The sequence below is a fragment of the Physeter macrocephalus genome, chromosome 1 (assembly GCF_002837175.3).
Source record: "Physeter macrocephalus isolate SW-GA chromosome 1, ASM283717v5, whole genome shotgun sequence".
Taxonomy (NCBI): Eukaryota; Metazoa; Chordata; class Mammalia; order Artiodactyla; family Physeteridae; genus Physeter; species Physeter macrocephalus.
Window position 1 is genome coordinate 22,583,402 of NC_041214.2, and position 23,737 is coordinate 22,607,138.

A 23,737-nucleotide genomic window follows, 5' to 3' on the forward strand; every position below is an offset into this window, starting at 1 on the left:
GAGTTAAGAGGAACAACTGCAGTTATTTAACTTTGCATCTCTGGGTCAAGATTGCCCAAGCATTGCAGTAGAGTGAATTAGAATTTCTTAAAAATCCATGTTATTGGCCCTTTATTTAAAAGGCCAGGAGCAGCCCTCATGTTGCATCCCCCATTGTTCTTGGTATATTGAGTACATTGTTGATAATGATCATGATGTACAGTTTTTTGTTGTTGTTGTTGTTGTTGTTTTTCTTTGCGGCACGCGGGCCTCTCACTGCTGCGGCCTCTCCCGTTGCGGAGCGCAGGCTCCGGACGCGCAGGCTCAGCGGCCACGGCTCACGGGCCCAGCCGCTCCGCGGCACGTGGGATCCTCCCATACCGGGGCGCGAACCCGGTTCCCCTGCATCGGCAGGCGGACGCGCAACCACTGCGCCACCAGGGAAGCCCTTGATGTACAGTTTTGAAAGCACTAGTTCTTAGGCTAAGGCATCATGCATTGATGTTCATGGTATTTTTCACATCCACTTAAAATGAGTTAGGGATAGTCCAGAGGAATAATGTTAATACCATCAAAATGAAGATCCAAGAGGTCAGAAAACATTTAGAGGCAGTGGTGAGATATTTATTGTAATTGCACACAAAACTTATTATTTCTCTCTGTATAGCCAAGACAAAAGAAGAAACACAATAGGTTACTCTACAGAGGTCTCTTGATGTTGCCCAAAGACATTTTTCACTGCCCAGTTACTCACCTTTTTATTTTTTCTATATCTGTATATATTAGACCTTCACCTAGAGATTCAGTCTTGCTGGCCCTCACCTCAGTTCTAATCCTGTATGTGCTCAAGGGCCCCAAGTAGGTCAAGTAACGAGTTAACACTGATGCCTGTTTTGCTTTGACTTTTTCCTGTCAGATTTGTTAACCAAGTTTTATTTTGAGCCTGTGGAGAAATCATACTCTTCATCTATTAGGACTGGATTTGTCTTGTTCTTTTTGTCTGAGCACCTTCCTGGATATCTTGATTCTCATTGCTGTTACCCTGAGACTGGGATCCTGTCAAGGACTAGAGGTCAGTTTGTGCTTTACAAACATGCCAGTTAGCTTTTGCCAAACAAAAGATTACATAACAAACCACTCCCATAGCACAATGCCTTACAATTACAATAATTTAATTTCATGGATCTATGAGTTGCCTGGGCTCCGCTTAGTGGGGTTTTCTCTGCTGTAAATCTCTCATTTCCCTTCCAGGCCCAATGGTCTCACCCCAGCATATTTCCCCCATGGCAATGATAGAGGGAAAGGCAAGTGGAAACATAGGAGGTCTCTAGGAACTGGCACATCACCACTTCCATATTATTCTTTTGCAAAAGCAAGTCATATTGCTGAAGGATAAAGAAATATACTTGGAACCCTTAGGAAGAGAAACATGGCAGAGAATGTGGAAGCAGGAAGGACTGTTGAAAGGTATGAAGTGTTATTTAAAACATTAAAAATTATTATCCCAATTTAAAAAATTAATTAATGAACAGTTGACCCCTTGAACAACACAGGAATTAGGGGTACCAACCCTCATGCAGTTGAAAATCCGAGTAAGACTTTATAGTCAGCCCTCCGTATCCCCTGTTCTGCATCCATGGATTCAACCAACCACAGATCACGTACTACGCTAGTACATACTGAAAAAAAATTCAGGAATAAGTGGAGCCATGCAGTTCACACCGTGTTGTTCAAGGGTCCACTGTATTATGAAATAACTATTATGCCATATGCTAGTAGGTTGCTGTTTCATTTATCAATTCATTTCTTTCAATAAATATTTGAAGGCCCAGGGCAAAAGCGTCTAACCTGCCTTCTCTTCTGATTCATCACATGATGTCACATAATCTCCCGCAACTCACTTAAGGTTTTTTTTTTTAAACTTTTCTTTTTCTTGATGTACAGTTCTATAAGATTTAACATGGGTGTAAATTCTTGTACCAACCACCATAATCACGATATAGAACAGAACATCACAGCAAAACAATGGTTTTTTTTTGCTCCTTTGTAGTTAAAACCTCCCCCTACTCCTAATTGCTGACATCAGCTAATCTGTTCTTCCAAATAGTTTTGCCTTTTTTAGGTTGTCATATTATTGGACTCATACAGCATGTTACCTTTGGCCACTGGCTTCTTTCACTCAGCATAATGTCTTTGGGATTCATCAATACTATTGCATGTTCCTTTTTATTGTATACAATAGTACAGTAATAGTAATAGTAATTGCAATAGTAATCCATGATATGGAAGAATTATAGCTTTTTAATCCATTGACTTATCAAAGGACATTTGAGTTATTTCTAGTTTAGGTGATTGTGAATAAAATGTCTGTAGACACTCATGTACATGTTTTATATAACCATAAGTTTATATCTCTTTAAATAGCTAAGAGTGGGATTGCTGTGCCATATGGTAAGTGTATGATGTTTATGGTCAGAGTACATGATTGTGTAATTACCATTCTTTTAAACTTGTTAATGTTTGTACTATAACTCATGATGTAGTCTATCAAGGTGAATGTTCTACGTGCACATGAAAAGAATGAGTATTCTGCTATTGTTGAATGACGTGTTCCACAAATGTCAGTCGGTCCAATTGTTTGATGGTGGTGTTCAGTTCTTCTGTATCTTTATGATTCCTGAGAAAGGAGTGTTGAAATCCTCAAGTACAGTTATAGATTGATATGTTTCTCTTGTCATGTCTATTCACTTTTGCTTTAAGTATTTTGAAGCTCTGTTGTTAGGTACATGTATTTAGCATTGTTATATCTTTTTTTTTTTTTTTTTTTTTTTTTTTTTTTTTTTTTTTTTTTTTTTTGCGGTATCGGCAGGCGGACTCTCAACCACTGCGCCACCAGGGAAGCCCTAGCATTGTTATATCTTATGAATGTATTGACTCTTCTATCATTATGCAATATCCCGCTTTATTTCTGGTAATTTTCTTGGCTCTGAGGTTTATTCTGTCTGATAATAATATATTCCAGTTTTTCTCTGACTAGTGTTTATATATTACCATTGTTTTCCTTTTTAATCTACCTAAATTATTATTATATTTAAAGTGGAATTCTTATAGACCATATATGTTACCCTCTTCCTAATCTGAAAACTGTGTCTTTTAATTGCCGTGTTTAAATCATTTATCTTTAAATTAATTATTTATATGTTTAGAGTTAGGTCTGCCATTTTATTTTTTGTTTTCTGTTTGTCCCCTCTATTTTTCATTCCACTGCTTCTGCCTTCTTTTGGGTTATTTGAATATTTTAAGTATTACTTTTAAATTTATCAATTATATTTTTAATATGTCTTTTTGTATCTTTTCCAGTGGTATTACAATATGCATACTTAAGTTTTCACAGTCTACTTAGAGTTAATATTTTACCATTTCTAGTCAAATGTAGAAACCTTACCACCGTATCTTCCTTTATATTTTAGTCGTGATTATTTATTAACTCTGTGTTCATTGAACAATCCACCGATGTTACAATTTTTACTTTCAACCATTTAAAAAATTTAAAGAACCATTTAAAATAACTTCAATGAAAAATAGTCTATTTATTTATGCAGTGTTTACCATTTGTGTTGCTCTTCCTTTATTCCCAAAGTTCCATGTTTCTCTCTGGTATCTTTTCCCTTTCACCTGAAACACCTCCTTTTGCACTTCTTGTATATTAGGTTTTCTGGTGATAAGTTATCTTAGTTTTTATTCATTTGAGAATGTCTTTATTTCATCTTAATTTGTGAATGAAAGTTATTTTTACTGGATAGAGAATTATAGGTTGACAGTTCTTTTCTTACAGTGCAATATCGTTTTTGCTTCACTGCCTTCTTTCTGATGACAAACTTACAATCACTTGAATAGTTATTCTCCTACATGTAATGCTTTATTTTTCTCTAATGGCTTTCAAGATTTTTCCTCTTTGATTTTCATCAATTTGATCATGATATGTATGGGCGCGGAATTCTTTGAGTTTATCCTGTTAGGGGTTTACTGAACTTCTTGAATCTGCAAGCTTATGTCTTTACCCAAAGTTGGAAAATTTTCAGGCATTATTTCTTCAAGTACATTTTTTTCTGTAAAATAATCTTTCTCTTTTCCTTCTGAAACTTCAAAAACACAAATGTTAGACCTTCTGATATTTTCTTCAGGTTCTTAAGACTGTTCATTTTTTCTTTCAATTTTTTTCTTTCTAATGTTCAAATTGGATAATTTCTACTAATCTACCTCCAAGTTCATTAACTCTTCTCTTGTCTTCATTCTGCTATTGAGCCCATCTAGTAAATTTTTTTTTATTTTGGTGATTGTGTTTTCCAGTTCTAAAATTTCCATTTGGTTCTCCTTTATAGCCTCTATTTATCTGATGAAATGTTTAACTTTCCATCTGTTTTAAGAATGTTTTTTTTACTTCTTTAAACATTTCATAATAGCTTCTTTAAAGTCTTTGTCTGATAATTCAACATCTGATTCATATTAGGTTGATGTCTGTTGATTTCCTTTCCTTTGGCAATTTGTGGGACCTTTCTGATTCTTTCATATATTGAATAATTTGGGACTGGATATTTTGAATATTAAGTTACAGTGTTCTTGGTCTAGATTAGATCCTATGGAGAATGCTTTCTTGTTGTTATTGTTTTGTTTTAGTAAGCAATTGACTCAGGTGCTGGCTGCAATTTCTGACATGACTTATGTGGACTGTGGTCCAAATGTCAGTATACTTTTCAAAGTCTTCCCAATGTCATTCAGCTCTCTCCTGCATGTGTGCTTCATGGGGGCCAGTCTGAAGCCTGAGTGCAGTCTACCTCATACGTCAGTTCTCAAAGCTTATTGGTATACTGTTTAGGGTCATATCTACCGCTCAGCTCAGGGGTGAGCCAAAGGGTTCATATAAAATGTTTTGAAATCCTTTTCTTGAGCTCCTTCTTCTCTATAGTGTCTCCCCAAACTATCTTGCTCCCCAGCTTCCTCCTTCCTGATCCTCTGCTAGTCTTTTTAACCCACATGCATGTGCTGAGCTTACTTCTGCTTCTAGATGCAAGTGGCAGGAGGATAGAGAGAAAAAATGGAGATATTTCTTTATGCCCTTTGGATCACATCGTTTCTCTGGTTGGAGAGCAGGATTACCCTCTTTTCAGGTACTCACCTAACTGCCACTGCCACCACCACCACAGGGTTGCAGCTTCAGGAGTGGGGCTTGCTGGCAGCAAAGCTGAGAAAGAAAGAAGAAAAGGTTAGGAATTTACCCCTACTCTCTCTGTCTTCTAGAGGCTGCACTTCCCAATCCTAAGAACAAAAGAAGATGAATTTCTCTTGGAACTCTTTTTGTCCATGCCTGGTACACTATTCTCGGATTTGTGCTGACTCAAAGACAAGGAGATAGGTATGAAAAAAGAATGAAACAAGGAAACTTCCCACTGATTGCTTGTACTTTGAGTTCTGCTTTTCTTCCCAAGCCACCTTCTACCATTTACTTAGAGTTCCTGTGTGGCCCGCTCCATGCATTCTGCCAAGGGCTTTGGTTGTATGTGGTTGGAGAGACAGGGTGGAGCTGCTTACTTCATCTTCACAGGAACTTGAACCCTCACTTAAGTTTTGTAAACTTCAGTTACTTCATCTTCAAAGGGAGTGTTATTAATACTTGCCCTTTCTAATTCCTAAGATATTTATAGGAATAAAATGAAATGGCATATATGAAAGTGTTTTGTAAACTGTAAAGTACCTTATGATTGTGATCATGGTAAGATATTGACCTTTGAATACTTCTACATAATTTGAAAATAATTTTTCCCATTTCAACTTTATTATTATTGGAAATTTCCTCAATATACAGTGCCACATTAATAAATATTACAGTGTTTGGAAAAGTGAGACCCCCCCCCATGTTAAACAAAGCCAAACAGATTTCCCCACTGTGGGACTTCTTGAAGCCTCAGATAAGTTAATGTACATTTTGAACTCTCAAGAGATAAAGGAATAGATTTATGTACTTGTCTGTGAGCTGTTTTCTTTGCTATGGGTCTTTTAAATATAGTTAAATGCAGAACTATATATTGTAAGCACATTCTAGAAAACCCTTCTCTATGGCATCCTTAAAATGAATGAGTGTTTTAAGCCTTGGCAAAACCTCTATTCCCCCTCTTATAATCACCTGTCAAGCTGAGAGCCTTGCTCACAGATAGGCATGTGGCTGTAGGAAGAAAGGTATTTTGAGGGAATTTGAGGCTTTAAAGAAACACACAGATGCAAAACAAAGCAATGTATATTTGGTATCTTTCTGAAGTTCCATTCAAGTAAAAGTGTTCTGTGGCTTCAGTTCTCAAACCATAGTCTATTAGTGTGAGAGCAGTTAGAAGATGCTCTTAGAATCTGGTATTACCATGAAAATCCAGGCTGTGTACTTGTACTATTTCTTATACTAGAGACAAAACCCAATTCTTTAGAAAAGTGTTATTGATTGTGATGTATTTATACCTCCTGCTTCTTTCAGTTAAAAATAATAATTATTAAAATTATTATTTTAAATTTTTATTAAATCATTATTATTATTATTTAAATTATTTTTAAAAATTAAAAATAATTTTTAGAACTTAGGAACACAACACAGTAAGAAGTTTTATGTATGTAACCTCATTGTCCTTGTTGGACTCCTGATTGTTTCCTATCTGTAATGGTCAAAATTGGACATAATTCAAAATTATTTTTCTCTTCCACTTTACATTTTTGTGTGAATAAGTTTATATAAACAAAAAGTACAGGCAGAATCTATATTCATTAAAAGAGAAAATGAAGACAATATAACTTTAGACAATGAGGAATTTGACATCTTGAAGGTAATGTATGGATGTTAACTTATAAATCAGTTTAAAATTCACTACTAAGAAAAATAATTCTAGAATAGGTCATTGATTTGTTAATCTATTTATCTGTACATGAACTTTAAAAGATTGTAAGTAGAGGGATTTGCATTCACAAATGTCCTGAACTTTGATCAAGAATTTACTTTTTGAAAGATAATCATTGCGCATTTTATCACATTATAATCCAATTCTAATTATGGCCCTAGTTCATCACTACTTCTCACTGGAGAAATTTATCATCCCCATATGCTTGTAGTCTGTGCCACGCAGACAGCCCTGGGGTCTCCCATTCATGCAATTTGAGAGCACAGACTACCATTACTTGCAAGCTTAAAGCCTAAGTTAAATAAAGCATAGAGAGCAGTAATTCGAGCTTACCCACAGAAAGAGCAAAGTTACATTTGGGGTCAAGTCTGGATATATCTAGCATCTGACCAACATCTGGATAACTTACAGCACTCTGTAAATACTCTAGCTTATTTTTATTTAAACAATTTACATAGTTCATCTTATTTTTTTTTTTAAGCAGGGGTTAAAACTTGTGTAAAGCTGCAGTACAAAAGGCTAATACACTCCATATTTGTGCAGAAGAATTTCATCTGTAGAGAGTAAGTTTGGGTGCCTTATTTGTTTCATCATCAAGTCATCCAGAATGTCAGTTTATGGGCAGATGTGAACTTAGGCTGCCTAAAAGCCATTCAAATTTCTCATCTCCTTCCACTATCAAAGCTAGAGAGTGGAAATATTCAATTTCTCAACTTTCCCTGGCTGGAACACCACATCATCCCTAGACTACTGGCCCCTGGATTTAAAAAAAAAAGAAATCTATGTTTTAGAAAAAAGGAATTTTAAAAGATTGTGGAGATGCCTTGGATTCCAATAAAAGTGTACCTCCATGCATTATAGAACAAAATACATGCGGTTTTAGACACTCAGGATTAAAGGAATCAAGAAGAGATTGTATTTTCTTTAGATAGTCAATATAGCAATTTTTTTTTACAAAACCTCTTTACATCTGTTTTTCGAAGTCTCATTTTGTTTTAATTTGAAACTGTTTTTCAAAAGCTAATCATCTGTGATAAGAGATACAAGCTGTTTTAGAAAGTGCCTGCATCAGAAAGCAAGCCAAATCTGCTGGCACCCTGATCTTGGACTTCCCAGCCTTCACAACTGTGAGAAATAAATTTTTTGTTGCTTATAAGCCACCCAGTCAATAGTATTTTGTTATAGCAGCCAAAGGGACTAAGACACAGGGGAATTTACTTTGTGTGTGTGTGTGTGTGTGTGTGTGTGTTTGACATAGAGGGTCAAAGAGTGATCCTAATTATCTTCTGTCAACTTCTGAAGGAAGGAAAGGTAGCGTGAGGTGGGGTGAAGATTAGAAATACTAATGGAAGCAGAACTTCTGATGTTTAGCAATAGCATGTGCTATCACTTGCTCCTTGGGGCCTCTGTTGCTGAAGGAAGAACTGTACTGGGGCCTCTGTGAAGCCATGTATAGTTGCAGTAACCCCTGGACCTGTCAGAGTACAGCTAAGATATACACAGTATAAGCTCATTAAAACAACATAATAGTTTAATCAAAATTCACCAAGGTTTATTTGTTGAAATAAATTGGTAACTGAGGCAGTGATAATAAGTGAAAAAAGCTACTGCACTGTTTTCTTTAAACATTTGTCCATGGGCTTGTATCCAAGAGGTATATGGTAGGGACAGTCACATCGGCCATGTAAGCCATGTAGGTTTTGGACTTTACCTTAAGAGCATGGGGAACTATTGAAGTGTTTTAGCAAATGAGCATGGTCAGCATTACATTTTTTAAAGGTCAATCTGCTTACAGAAATGAATTATTGGTTTAAAAAATTGGAATAGCAGATCCCAGGTAAGAAGATATAGCAGTGATCCAGGAAACATATCATGGTGTCCTCCAATGTGAGTATGAAGAAAATTTGGCAAATTATAGGCACATGGAATGTTGAATAAAACATAATGCATAATTGATTGGATACGAGGAGAAAAAGGAGAGATGAGAGCCAACCCTTGCAACCAGATTTGTGCCTTGAGCAACTTGGTGGATTGTTGAGTTCTAGCTACTACTATCAAAAAACAAAAGCATGTTTATGTTCAGGGAAAGATGACGAGCTCATTTGGATGTTGAATTTGAGGTGCCTTTAAGGCAGTTAGATGTATAAGCCTAAGTTCAGGAGAGGGGCTTTCCTTAAAAGAGGTGGATGTGGGAATCTTCAGTATAAAGGTGCTATTTACCATCATGGGGGTTAGATGAGATCTGCCCCCCATAACACCCCACCACCAGGAAGATTGTTAGAGCATAAGATAAAGCAGTCTCCATGTGTTTAGAGCTGATGATAGAAGCCAGGGAATTATGGGATTGGGGGGGGGGGACAAGCTTCTCAACGATGGACCAGCTGAGGGGAGGGCCCCATGTTTGTAGTTATTTTAGGAAGTGCCATCCTTCCCACACAGGTGGACCTTGGGCCACCTCAATAGGAAAGCAAGCAAGAAAGAAAAGACTCTGCTAGAGAGATGTGATGAAAGGTATCCTGGGGAGACGCAAGAGGGAAGAGATATGGGAACATATGTATATGTATAACTGAATCACTTTGTTGTAAAGCAGAAACTAACACACCATTGTAAAGCAATTATACTCCAATAAAGAGGTTAAAGAACAAAAAAAAGATATTCTGAATTTTGAAATAGATTCATGTATTCGTTCTCCTATAGTAATGACATTTTTGAAAATGAATTTGATTACTGGAAACTTGTATCTGTACTTATACTGAAAGTGAAAAATAATTCAAAGCCAAATTACTTCGACATTTATTTTCCTCTCTTCCTCAATTTTAATAGTAAATGCTACACATTTGTCTTCCCCCGCTCAAAATGTTGATCTTGTTGACTAAAGCTGTCAATTACAGCAGACAATGCTGCAGATTTTATGAAAAAAATACAAAACATATGAACCATGTTTAATTAAATTCTGATGGTTGAAAGCACATGAAAGAATTTTTCATTTATGCATAGCTCTGAATTGCTCTTATCAAAATCTCCAGTTTCGAAGGAGACTGCTGATGACAATAACCACATCAGCTCCTAAGAGAAAAACAGTGATCTGGGCTCCCGGGGGTCACCAAATTTGTTCTAGTATTATAAAACAGAGCCCTCCCCAACTCTCTCATGTATTTAGATAGTAAACATCTATTTAAAAAAAATAAAATTAGGCATAATATAAATATTTATGATTCATAGTAGTCGTGATTCTTAAAAATAATTGTGACTGTGTGAGAATCTCTAGAAATCCACCAAGCAAAATACTGTGAAAGAGCCAGTTTTAGAGTAAAAAGCAGACACGTGGCACTGGGTGATTATGACATTGAAAAAACCACAAATTGTAGACGTTTTTCCACTTATTTTTATGTAATTACTTTTCAAATACCGCCTTAAAACTTCTTTTTCCTGTGTATGACTGAAGGTGTAGTAAGGGATCTCTTTCCTAAAAAAATACCTTTTGAGCCATATTTATAATTCAGTACAATAGTATCACTCCTTAAGAGCATTAGATTCTTATTTTTTCTGGGCATATGGTTTTTCCCTCTCATTTTTTTCACCTTTCTGTCCCTTTGACCTTTAAAATTTTTCATTCTATGCAGCATCTTTACGCTTCTGACTACTTAGAACTTTGCTTCTTTCAGGGGCTCTTTGACTCCAAGTTTCCTGCACAAGCCAGAGTACTTTAAAAAACCTAAGATCTTTGTTAAATCTTATTCCCGGAGAAGCTTTTATAGTCAGCTCAGCACTAACACTTTGAAAATGTTTAACAGAAAGAAAAGACATAGATTCCAAAACATTAGGCCCAGCATGGAGTGAAGATTTCAGTTGCCTTGACTCCAACTCTTACAACCTCTGTAAAACATCAGTGTTTAACCTTCTTTTCCAACTTGCCTCCCAGATTGAGAGAAGATTTACTTGATGGACCAGAGCAATGCTGGCTGTGGAGCTGGAGTTTATCTGGAGACTTTTCAACCAAGCTGCTAAGGAGAGTGAAGCACACATACAAGCCTGCTGCCAAGGTAAGAATTTCAGTGTGATTTGGTGAAAATATCTGACTGCACAAGCCAGGAAAGGCTGAGGTGGGAAAAAGGAAACCTGCGTCCTAACACGATCACTGCTCTATCCGAAACTAAGTACATGATCTTCACCAAGCTCTTCCCTTTTCCTGGCCAAGCTCCTTATCTCTGACAGGGTGAATGGAATTAGAACTCTGGTAGCCCATAGATGTGGTTTATTTGATTCACCTAGCCCTCACCCTCCTTTTTTGCTTCTTTCCTTTTCCCCTTCCTTCCTTCTCTCCCTCCTTCCATCTCCTTCCCTCCTTCCCTCCCTTCCTTCCTTCCTTGTCTTAATTAAATTAAGCCAGAGGTTTAGGCAATATAAACATGTTTGGTCTTTTAGCCAAAGAGTCTTGAACATTTAAAAACTCCTTATAACAACAGATACCACTACACACCTATCAGAATGGCCAAAATCTGGAATACTGACAACACCAAATGCTGGCGAGGAGGTAGAACAAGAGGGACCCTCATTCATTGCTGGTGGGAATGCAAAATGGTACAGCCACTTTGGAACACAGCTTGGTGGTTTCTTACAAAACTAAACACACTCTTAGCAGGTGATCCGGCAATTGTGTTCTTTGGTATTTAACCAAATGAGTTGAAGACTTATATCCACATAAAAACCTGCACCTGGATGTTTATAGCTGCTTTACTCACAACTGCCAAAACTTAGAAGTAACCAAGATGTCCTTCAGTGGGTGAATTGATAAATAAACTGTGCTCCATCCAGACAAAGGGATGTTATTCAGTGCTAAAGAAGAAATGAGCCGTCAAGACTTGAAAAGACACTGAGGAAACGTAAATGCCTATTACTAGTGAAAGAAGCCAATCTGAAAAGGCTACATACTGTATGCTTCTAAGTATTTTACATTCTGGGGAAAGGAAAACTATGTATAGAGGCGGTAAAAATATTGGTGGTTGCCAGGGGTTGAGGGGAGGGAAGGATGAATAGGCTGAGCACAGAGGATTTTTAGGGCAGTGAAAATACGCTGTGTCTGTAATGATATGTCATACATTTGTCTAAACAGATAGAATGTACAACACCAAGAGTGAACCTTAATGTAAACTATGGACTCTGGGGTATAATGATGGGAAGTTTATTAATTAAAAAAATTGTTGATGGGCATTTGGAATTGAGAAGCCATTTGACACATTGGAAATAACATGATCTTAAGAATCAGACCTCTGAATCTATACGTGTGTGGGGGACAAGAGGTTTATGGGAAATCTCAGTGCTTTCTGTTCAGTTTTGGCATGAACCTGAAACCGCTCTAAAATTGTCTATTAAAAATAAATAAATAAGATAAAATAAAACCCAAACACACTAGGTTATTTTACATATAACTGTGTTTCCTGTTTCTTATGAGAAATGAGAAGACCTGGCAATGCAGAGCCTGGGTCCTCACATGGGAGAACCAGCTAGAACTAAGTGGTGGTCCTGCCATTTTACAAGGGGCGCATGTGTTCCTGATCGCCACAGTCCCCACTGGGCCTCCCTTACCCACACATGTCCTTGACCTCAGCAAGGATTTCGGTTTGTGACCTAAAGGATTTAGGCTTGTGATCTCTGTGATGCTTTTCTTTCATCTCAAAAAGTCTGTAATTCTCACTGGGCAAACCAATAATTACATCTTCTTCGTATCGCCATTTTAGCAGCCTGGCAAATAAGCTGGGAAACCTTAGTATAAGACCAGACTTAATTAACATAACCAGACATTTTTTTTCTTCTCCAGGTTTTCCTTGTGGGTGGCAGACTCTCTGTACCATGTATCTTTCCACAGCTTCCTTTGAAGACACTAACTTTCCCTTTAACCATCATATCCTCATAACCAGATGATGTACTTTAAAAAAAATGGCCTCCTGTCCTCCTTTAGAATGGATTCTTAGTTTTGAATAACACAGTAGGCAACTTTAAAGCTCACATAGCCATAACTTGAGAATTTAACCAACTCCAGCTCAGATAGCTCTAAAATGATCTCTACATCCTTTAGGGAAATAATAAAGATCAATAGTTTTTTTCCTTATTCTTATCCCCATGTCCCATCTATTTTTGAAGGTGGGAAGTTTTTGTTAACATTTTCAAATACACCTATGGAAGGAATCTGCATGGCCATGATGTCAAGTTTGTCTCTGGAGGCAAAGAGTTTAGCACTATGAATATAGTGGGAATTTCTAGTTCAGTAAACGTGTCTGAGGCTCGAACCTTCTAATTGGCTTTTTTTTCTTTTTGCTTGTTTCTGAATGGTAATACTTAGAAGCACTGTAAAATTGTCCATTTCCTCTTCTGAGATAAGTGACTTCTTCCAGTGTTCCTCTTTATAATTTGCAGTACTTACCTTGTGATATCCGGCTACCTTCAATGCTCCTTCATCTTTAACATTCAGTCCTTTGCTGGTCTTTGAAATAGACGTGTCTTCGTCAAAGCTAAAGGCACCTGAATTTTGCTCGTATTTGTACTTTACTGCCTTGTTTCCATCCCTGCCAACGTGCACTCTTCCTGAGTAAAATTCTTGATTATTGTTGATAAATCCTCATTAACATTCTGACATCAATAATTGTCTTAAGGAACAAATTTACATTAAAATTAATTTTCTGATAGGTTTGGAGTTCCTTCATAGAAGTCATATCTTCCGAGACTTTGCCGTTTTCTATTGCTTACTCATTTCATGGGGGACCAACTTGATTCTCATTTTACTCTCATTTCTGCATGGTATAACTGACTTGAATTTTTTCTTGTGGAAAGTCAGTCCTAAAATTAACTAGTCGGACCCCTGAGATGCCCCACTGTGCTCCAATTCTCTAGTATTTCTTTAAGGAGATTCTCTTTAAGGGGCTGTTCTGGAATACCTTCCAGACCAGTTTTCCAGCAGCTCATGTAAATTGATCCAAACAAATGTATCAACGAAATAAATTGCTTTTATATCAAGGACTTTCTAAAGGAAAAGAGGTCTACTTAAGTGGATGTTATAAACAAAGGAGAGAGTACCATTAACTATGATCTTCTCATTGTCATAAATTTATTATAGCGTAGGTTAGTTTTAGGGTGCAGGCATTCTTTCCCTTGGGACAAGTGTTGGTTTCTATAGCTGCTGATAGGGGTTCCCCTTTCCTTACCATGGCTCAGGGACACAGTGTTACCTTTTCATGTCTCAAAGAGATAGCAGGGTAGATTTGGGTTTCTGAGCAACATCTAATCAGGGACAATGTAATGCCATCCATAGCAAAGCAACTCCAGTCGTAACTCAGGATCAGGCCTTTCATGTTGCTCTCACAATAACTCTACCATCAAAAGAAAATCAACTTTTCACCAACCCCTCTCCACTAGCAGAAGAATGCATGATTTTTCATTGCCTCATTTCTTGATAAAGTACAAGTCTAATTATATTAGCTCATAGCTTTACCTTGTAGAGGGAGACATGTTTAATAAATCTTACTGGGTCTCCCAACCAGTACAAAGTTATCTTTGATTTGTGGTGTATTTTAAGAGAAACAATATGCATGAATAATTTTAATGATTTAGAAAGGCTATATCATGGAGTGGTAAGAGCTTAGACTCTGGAGCTAGACAATTTGATTTGAATATTGGCTTCATCTTTGGTTTTAATATGAGTACACTCACTCACTACATGTGTAATCTTGAGTAAGAAACCTATCCTTTGGGGGCCTCAGTTTCCAAACTTGTAAAATGTAGATAAATAATACATTCATAGTTTATGGTTTTGCTGCAATGATTAAGTGTGTCGATTCGTGTGAAAGGACTTAGAACCGTGTCTTAGAATTAAATAAAAGTGAACTCTTATTATTTCAAATCACTTCATGGTTTGGCTTACATCCCCTTCTGTTTTATTGGATAGTGTCCTTTTCAATGGTTAATATGACCCACTAATATTTTGAATTTATCTATGGTGTAGGGTTGTTATGAATGAGGTGCACAGAGCATTGAAGGTGCCCATGGGCTAGTTGATGGGTTCTGCCTTCAAGGCAATCCCAGTGGCTCATGGATGGGCTTTATGAAGGAGTCTGCAAAGCAGTAGTAGGATCTGCTTTGATGTTCTCAGAGAGCCCTGACTGCTGTTCTCCCAGCCTGACCCCCAGTTGTTCAGCACTCCACAGTATTCTGGATGGGGGGAGAAAGAAGCGGTTCTCTTAGGTAGCCTCCTACACAACTGGGGAAGCTGGACACTCACTCACACACCCTGTCACTTTCCTCCATGGGTTGCATCATGTTCTGAGAAGGTCCCTCTTGGCACTAAGCTGTGCTACCTTAGGGGAGGGTTCATGGGTAAAGTGAAACTCTTCCTCTTAGCCTCTTCAATGCATCTAATCTCTTTTTTGGCCCCAGTAGTGTGCTGGAACTTCTCTGCTGGACTCCTGGGCTTCTACAAAGGTGGTCTCATCTGTGACTGTCAAAATTGGTGTTCTTTGAGGGGGAAGACAGTAGATAACATCAAAATGGCAAGATAAGAGTTATTTTATAAAGCTCCATTTCTTGAGTGCTGTAGGTAGCATTTTCTGTTGCCTCAGAAGACTTGCTTGGCTCCTTTCTGTGATTGAAATATAATTAAATAATTGGAATCTTTACCTTCCCCATCTTTGCTTGCAGCTAGTGTTTGACTTACCCAAACATGCTGGATGTTGAAGAGGACACAGGTGGCATACATGGTATCTTTGGGGCCAAGGTGATTGGAGCCCAAGGAAGGCTATGTAGAGTGAGTGGCTGGAGCTACATTTCCTGGCACACCAAGAACCCACAGGAAAGATACAATTTCCAGAAAAGGCTCTCGAGGACAAACACTTTGGCCTAGAGATGAAGGTCTTAGACTCATTTCTCCAGCTTTTCTTACAAACGGCTCCTACCACGTGTTTGGAATGTAGATTTTTTTTTATGGTGTTTAGAAGGGAGGGACTCAAGTGTGAGGCAATTGAAATTATGTTCAATCTTGGCTGCGGTTTTTTACAATAAAGCCTCAGTGAAATTTTATGCATTTATGAGTTGGTCTTCAGATGATAAATTTGTTGCTTGCTCTCATTGAGTTTCTTAAAATTTCCTAAGTTAGACTGGTCTTTTTGTTCTCTAGTCTGAAGACTCTAGGGGAGTCATACCACTGAGCAGTGACTCTAATAATTGTACTATATTTAATAAAATGAAATTTAAAAATACACATGAAAGGGCATGACAAATTCTAAAATCTAAGGTGATAATTATGGTTACTGTTTATCTATTTATTTTTCTGGCTGCATTGGGTCTTCGTTGCTGAGCGCTGGCTTTCTCTAATTGCGGCGTGTGGGGACTATTCATTGTGGTGCGCGGGCTTCTCATTGTGGTAGCTTCTCTTGCTGAGGAGCACGGGCTCTAGGCACGTGGGCTCAGTAGTTGTGGCTTGCGGGCTCTAGAGCATAGGCTCAGTAGTTGTGGTGCACCGGCTTAATTGTTCCACAGCACGTGGGATCTTCCTGGACCAGGGCTCGAACCCGTGTCTCCTGCATTGGCAGTTGGATTCTTAACCACTGCGCCACTAGGAAAGCCCTGGTTACTGTTTATTAATCAGTTACCTTTCACAAAGCTTCCACTCTGTAGCAAAAAATTTGCTAAGTAAGGTACCTTGCCCAGGTTATTTCTCATCTATATTCTCAAACTTGCAAAATAGGAGTAATAATACGATTTTACAAATGAGGAAATTGAGGCCCATAGAGGTTAAACAACTTACCCCCCACTTACGAGTAATTATTTTACAATGATTAAAGAATATTATTTGCATATACATTGTATGAAAGTGACTGCAGTTGGGCCACTTACTCTTTTTGACCATCATCTGTGCCCACACAAAACATTTTCTTAATATTGTCATTTCAAAAAAGACAGTGAAATTCTCCAATGGCTTTTACTAAAAAAAAAAAAAATCATCTTCCCAACTTCCTCACATTTTCTTTTTGCCTGGTCCAGCTTGATCCCATCCTATGACTCAACAGTTATTTCTATCCTGCCCAGCTGTTTGACTTTCACTTCCACAAGCTCAGTCCAGAGGTCCAGCTGAATTCCAGCTTATTTCTATCTGGCAGCTTCGACTATCAAACTCACAAGCACTTTTAATTCTTCTCTTAATTAATGCAGTTTCCCTTATTTTTAAGCTCACCATACCTCCCAGAAATCTACCAGGTTTTGTAAATTTTTACAAAAGCCCTTCGTAAGTATTGGCCAGGCTCAGTGAAATAACTAACTGACTCATCCTGATGTTGCTCATTTTTCGATAATTGTTGCCCACCCACAAGACTGCAGGGTTGTCTAAATCTGGGAAATGTCTTCAAGGCAGCACTGATCCATGGGAGGAGAAGTTCCAGTATGGTAAGGTCATGTTAGGGAGGCTTGTGTGTGCTTCTATTCAGAATTCTGAGAGCTCACTGCTTATTTAAAAACCTGTGCCAGGGCTTCCCTGGTGGCGCAGTGGTTGAGAGTCCGCCTGCCGATGCGGGGGACACGGGTTCGCGCCCCGGTCCGGGAAGATCCCACGTGCCGCGGAGCGGCTGGGCCCGTGAGCCACGGCCGCTGAGCCTGCGCGGCCGGAGCCTGTGCTCCGCAACGGGAGAGGCCGCAATGGTGAGAGGCCCGCGTACCACACACACACACACACACACACAAACAAACAACCTGTGCCATAGGAGTATTTTCCTATTTCTTTTGTAAATATCCAGAATACTATATTATGGCTTTTAATCCATAGGAGGGCAATGTTGAGCTGCAGGAAAATCATTGCAGTTTTTTTTTTGCAAAAGAACATATAGAACGGATTAATTTAAAAATTAATGAATCGAAACAAATTAATTTAACATACTACAAGATGACAGTTATTTAATAATATCCCCACGTCGAATACTGACTGGTTTCATGTTTATCATACTGCTATTTAATTTGTAAATTGATGTAAATTATCCTTGTCACTCAAAGCCAAACCATTGCTGTCCCTTTGGAGAAGGTCATGTTCTCCTTTGTGCAGCTTTTCTTTATTTTAGATGTTGAAAATTCTTAAATTCTTTAGAAATTGAATGATATCTTTAATATTTTTATGCATGGTCTGCCGATGATGGCTCTGCTTAAAGAGATAAGAATTCTTATAGCTCAAATCTCTAATCTGCTTTGACGCCTTTCCTTGGGTCAGAGTTTGAGGTTCCGTTTAAATGCCACCATAAGGCTCTCAGAACAAAGAGTTAACCACATGTAATGTTTATAGTGAGTTATAAAGAGCAAGACAAAATTAAATTTCAGCCAAATTTTAAGCTATGAAATTTGGTCATATATCAAGAGCTATCTTCATAAAAAGATACAGCACACTGTCATTTCATCCTGAATGAAAGCAAGTCTATTTTGAATTTTTGAAGCAAGCATTGTAAGTGGAATTTAAATATAATTATGTGTTTGTGTGAGAAAGTGACAAATTTTGTGTTGCTGCGAAGCCTTATCAGACTCTCCTAGATTGGAAAAGCAACTTCTGTCTCCTTCAAATGTCCATATGTCCCACTTACCAGGGCAAAATGATACGGGTCTGGTTCTTGCTGACCTAAGTCCCCATTTGGGTTCAGGAGCATATGGTGCATCTTGTCTGTGGTTTAGTTCCTGAGTCCAAGGAAGCAGTAAACTACTGGATCAACAATAATAAAGGCCAACATTTAGTAAATGCTTACTGTATGCCAAACACTGTTATCCAAATACTGTTATCAATTTATTTAACCCTCACAACAATGCTATAAGTTCTATTATTATTATTTTTGTTTGTTTGTTTGCGGTACGCGGGCCTCTCACCGTTGTGGCCTCTCCCGTTGCGGAGCACAGGCTCCGGACGCGCAGGCTCAGCGGCCGTGGCTCACGGGCCCAGCCGCTCCGCGGCACGTGGGATCCTCCCGTTCCGGGGCACGAACCCGTGTCCCCTGCATCGGCAGGCGGACTCTCAAGCACTGCGCCACCAGGGAAGGCCTATAAGTTCTATTATTAACATTACTTCCTGGATAAGGAAACTGAGCTATAGAGTTTGTACATTAGGTGTTCAAGGTCACAGAGCTTCCCAAGAGACAGAGCCAGGCACACTAGGAGGCTTGCTCCTTATCTCTACTTCCAGGTTAAAAGTAGAGTGGGTCAAAGATTAGAAGTGGTGATGCATGTGGTGTTTCAGAGGAAAGGGGAAATATATATGGACATTAGGAAATATTTAAAATATTTCCTCGATATCTTTTGTTTAATACGATGCCTCTGGGTAGGTGTGAGTGGATGGGGGTAGACAAATGTGCCAATGAGGATCTTCATTGTAAGATTTACTTTTTCAATCTACCTACATGTCTTAACATTTATGATTGGCAGATTTGTGTTCTTTTTATATTCTAATAATGACAAATGGATTATAATCTCCTGGAGGGTGGAAATTGCATCTTATAATTTTCTGTGTCTTTCATTACATCTAACCCAATAGCATGGATATGTGGAAATGATACTTTTGGAAAAGTAAATAATTGATGACCCCCAAAATAATTATTCAGGTCTAAAAGGCAGATATGTGTAAAGTCAAATGCAGAAACCACTGGCACACATCTTTGGTCTGTCTTTTAGATCTGAGTAATATCTTTGGGGGATTTATTCTGTATAATTCCTGTTAAATTCTAGTCAAACACTGAATGCTCACCTTAAATAGGGCATGTATTTATTCATTCTAGGAAATTTAGAACTCCATATAAACCAATATTTTTCAAGAAATTACACATAGAGAATGGTTTCACATAACAAAGAAACCCTTAAGGGAGGGAAACATTGGTGCACGCCGGGGATGTGTGTGCGTGTGCGTGTACGTGTGCGTGCGAGCACGCGCACATGCATGCATGGGAATGGAAAGAAAAATAAACGTAGATTAAAACACAAAGTAAAGGATATAGATTTTACAGGAAGAGGATGAGAAAAGAGAGAAAAAATTCTGAGACTAATCAATGAAGGCAAAGGGAAGGAGAACAGGATGGATTTAAGCAATTTGCACAGTAATTTCCCCATTTCCTTGTTCATCCTCGGCCCATTAATAAAGAGTTCTAATTGAATATGTGCAGCAATAGAGCCTATAGGTCATTTCAGTGACTCCACAGCTGTGTGAATATACAGGGGAGGTAATGCTGTCATTGAGCTTGTCTTGTATCACATTGGGCTGAAGGGTTATATTTTCACATCCCATCCCATCCCATTCAACAGCGGGCACCCAGACTTCCCTAGAAACCTCCCCTTCTCAGGTTTCTTTCTAGGACATGGAGGAATATGGGGAAATGAACCAAAATTCAAGAGATGGAGAGAGAGAGAGAGAGGAAGAAGACAGAGGGAAAAATAAAGAAAAGATGGTGGGAACATCATTTCAAGGTTATTAGGTTGAAATTTGAATTTGGTTACATGAGAACAACTAGGGATTAAGAGGTATGGATATAATCTTAACCACATAACATAATTTCCATTTCTGGCCTCCATGCTGCATATATGTTTATACAAATCAGTTAATAACGACATTGAGTAGAGTCAGTTCCATCATCTAATTTATTCCCAGAGGCATGGACTGAAGCTCATTCCCCTAGGTGGAAATCAGTAAACTTCTCGTTCAGATTTAATTGAATCCAGGACCTTTCAAAGCTCAAGGGATCAGCTCTGCAGAAGGAGTGAGAATAACAAACATAATTTTATCTGTTGTAATTTTACTAATTTTAGTCTAATTTCTAATAACTCAGGATTTCAGTGACTTTTCAAGGCTAATTGAAACAGCTACCAGTGTCATTGTGAACACCAGAATATTTCACCAGAGTGAAGGCTCACATCCTGTCAACCAAGGCAAGCCTTCCTTGCTTGACACAGTTGCCCTCTGAGGTAGCTCGTCATGGAAAATTCCTAGGAGGTAATTCAAAAAGTGAAAGACTGAATCTTGGCTCAGCTATCTCACAATTAAAAGACAATTAAAAGGGGTATTTTAAAAGTGGCTATAAATTTTTATTATATCTAAATAAAATGTTTATATTACAATAGTTTCTAATTCATTAAAAAGTTTCAAAGACAGTGTAAAGAGTTCCCATATACACCACACCCAGTTTCCCCTATTGTTAATATATTAATAATAATATATTAACAAATAATATATTACTATTGCAGATGAACCAATATAGATATATTATTATAAACTAAACTCTATACTTTATGTGGATTTTATTAGTTTTTTGTGTGTGTGCTTTTTAAAAAATTTTTTACACAGAAGGTTCTTATTAGTCATCCATTTTATACACATCAGTGTATACATGTCAATCCCAATCCCCCAATTCATCACACCACCACCACCACCCCCGCAGCTTTCCCACCTTGGTGTCCATATATTTGTTCTCTACATCTGTGTCTCAATTTCTGTCCTGCAAACCGGTTCATCTGTACCATTTTTCTAGGTTCCACATATATGTGTTAATATCGATATTTGTTTTTCTCTTTCTGACTTCACTCTGTATGACAGTCTCTAGATCCATCCACGTCTCTACAAATGACCCAATTCCATTGCTTTTTATGGCTGAGTAATACTCCGTTGTATATATGTACTACATCTTCTTTATCCATTCGTCTGTTGATGGGCATTTAGGTTGCTTCCATGACCTGACTATTGTAAATAGTGCTGCAATGAACATTGGGATGCATGTGTCTTTTTCAATTATGGTTTTCTCTGGGTATATGCCCAGTAGTGGGATTGCTGGGTCATATGGTAACTCTGTTTCCAGTTTTTTAGGGAAACTCCATACTGTTCTCCATAGTGGCTGTATCAATTTACATTCCCACCCACAGTGCAAGAGGGTTCCCTTTTCTCCACACCCTCTCCAGCATTTGTTGCTTGTAGATTTTCTGATGATGCCCATTCTAAGTGGTGTGAGGTGTTATTTTTGTTTTTATTTCCATTACTCTAGGAGGTGGATCAAAAAAGATCTTGCTGTGATTTATGTCAAAGAGTGTCCTTCCTATGTTTTCCTCTAAGAATTTTATAGTGTCCGGCTTTACATTTAGGTCTCAAATCCATTTTGAGTTTATTTTTTGTGTATGGTGTTAGGGAGTGTTCTAATTTCATTCTTTTACACGTAGCTGTCCAGTTTTCCCAGCACCACTTATTGAAGAGACTGTCTTTTCTCCATTGTATATCCTTGCCTCCTCTGTCATAGATTAGTTGACCATAGGAGCATGGGTTTATCTCTGGCCTTTCTATCCTGTTCCATTGATCTATATTTCTGTTTTTGTGCCAGTGCCATCTTGTCTTAATTACTGTAGGTTTGTAGTATAGTCTGAAATCAGGGAGTCTGATTCCTCCAGCTCTGTTTTTTTCCCTCAAGACTGCTTTGGCTATTAGGGGTCTTTTGTGTCTCCATACAAATTTTAAGATTTTTTTGTTCAAGTTCTAGCAAGACTTCTTTTTAGAAGCCAAGTTATAAATTGTGTGACTGGAATACAACTTATCCCCTGTATTTTCTAATGGGTAGGCAAAGGAAAGTGATAAGTAGAAAGTGTCATTGGTATTGATGTAGACAATACCTGAGATAGAATAAAGTAAGTAAAGGCACATTGTAATTTTTTAAAAAAACCTGTTTAATCCATAATCTTAATTTCTCATAACATAGATGTACTGACATTCATCTCATTAGTATATTTTGATAAGCAATAATATTGGAATCATTATCAACAATTCTATAGGGGTTGTTTAAACTGTTAGTCAACCCCAAGATTCATAGCACTCTTTTCTTCTTTTTTTTTAAATTTTCTATTCATAACACCTACCAGTCAGGATTGCCTAGGCCAGTGGTTTTCAAAAATGTCATCTCCAGACCAGCAGCATCAGCATCCTCTGGGAACTTGTCAGACATGTGGTCTGTGTTTTAACAAAAGCTCCTGGTGTTTCTTATGTATGCTGAAGATTGGGAAATACTAGAGTCCAAGTTATGCTACAACTCCAAACTTAATGGCTTAAAAAAGCATTAACAATTTCTATGTCACACTACATGCCTGCAGTGGGGCAGCCAGGAAGACAGAAGGCTCTTTACAACATCTGTTTCTGTAGTAACAGCAGCTGGGAAGTGAAATACATACTGACTCTTAACACCTCTTCTGGGAAGTGACACTTTCTTCCCCTCATAATTTTTCAGTCAAAGGAAACCTCTCTCTGCCACTCTTAACTTCAAAGGGTGTGAGGTAGTACCATCCTACCAGGCACCACAAAGGACGGAAAGATAGATTTATTTAGTGAACATCGTGAATATCTACTACAATACTAGGTATCACATTTTTTTCCAATAGAAATATAATGGGATTTACATATGTAATTAAAATGATCTAGTATCCACATTAGAAAAGTATGAAGAAGTGGGTTAAATTAATGTTAATAAAATATTTTATTTAATTAAATATATCCAAATAATATCATTTGACAAAGAATCAGTATAAAATTACTAATGAGATATTTTACTTTTATTTTTTTCATCCTAAGTCTCAGAGATCTTGTGTGTATTTTGCACTTAAAACATGTCCTCGGTTTGAACTAGCCCAATTTTAAGTGCTCAGTAAATATATGTGACTGGAGAATTCCAATTTGAACATTTTGAGCATGTAAAGACAATATCTACCACAGTAGGCATTCCATAAATCTGTATAAAATGTTGAATGTAAATGATAAATTTTTTTTTTTTTTTTTTTTTTTTTTTTTTTTTGCGGTACGC

General features: G+C 37.7%; 1 long non-coding RNA gene across 8 annotated transcripts in view; it reads left to right on the forward strand.

The window, feature by feature from the left end:
- Positions 1-241: 241 nt before the first annotated feature.
- LOC129392171 (uncharacterized) overlaps positions 242-23,737 on the forward strand; it is a 119,602-nt gene continuing 96,106 nt past the window's right edge. For 7 of the 8 annotated variants that reach the window (XR_008617543.1, XR_008617556.1, XR_008617558.1 and 4 more), the window contains exons 1-4: positions 242-1,051; positions 1,231-1,446; positions 5,278-5,392; positions 10,837-10,957. This is a non-coding gene — a long non-coding RNA (uncharacterized lncRNA). The remainder of the gene's footprint in view (positions 1,052-1,230; positions 1,447-5,277; positions 5,393-10,836; positions 10,958-23,737) is intronic. The other variant, XR_008617562.1, reaches the window with a different exon arrangement.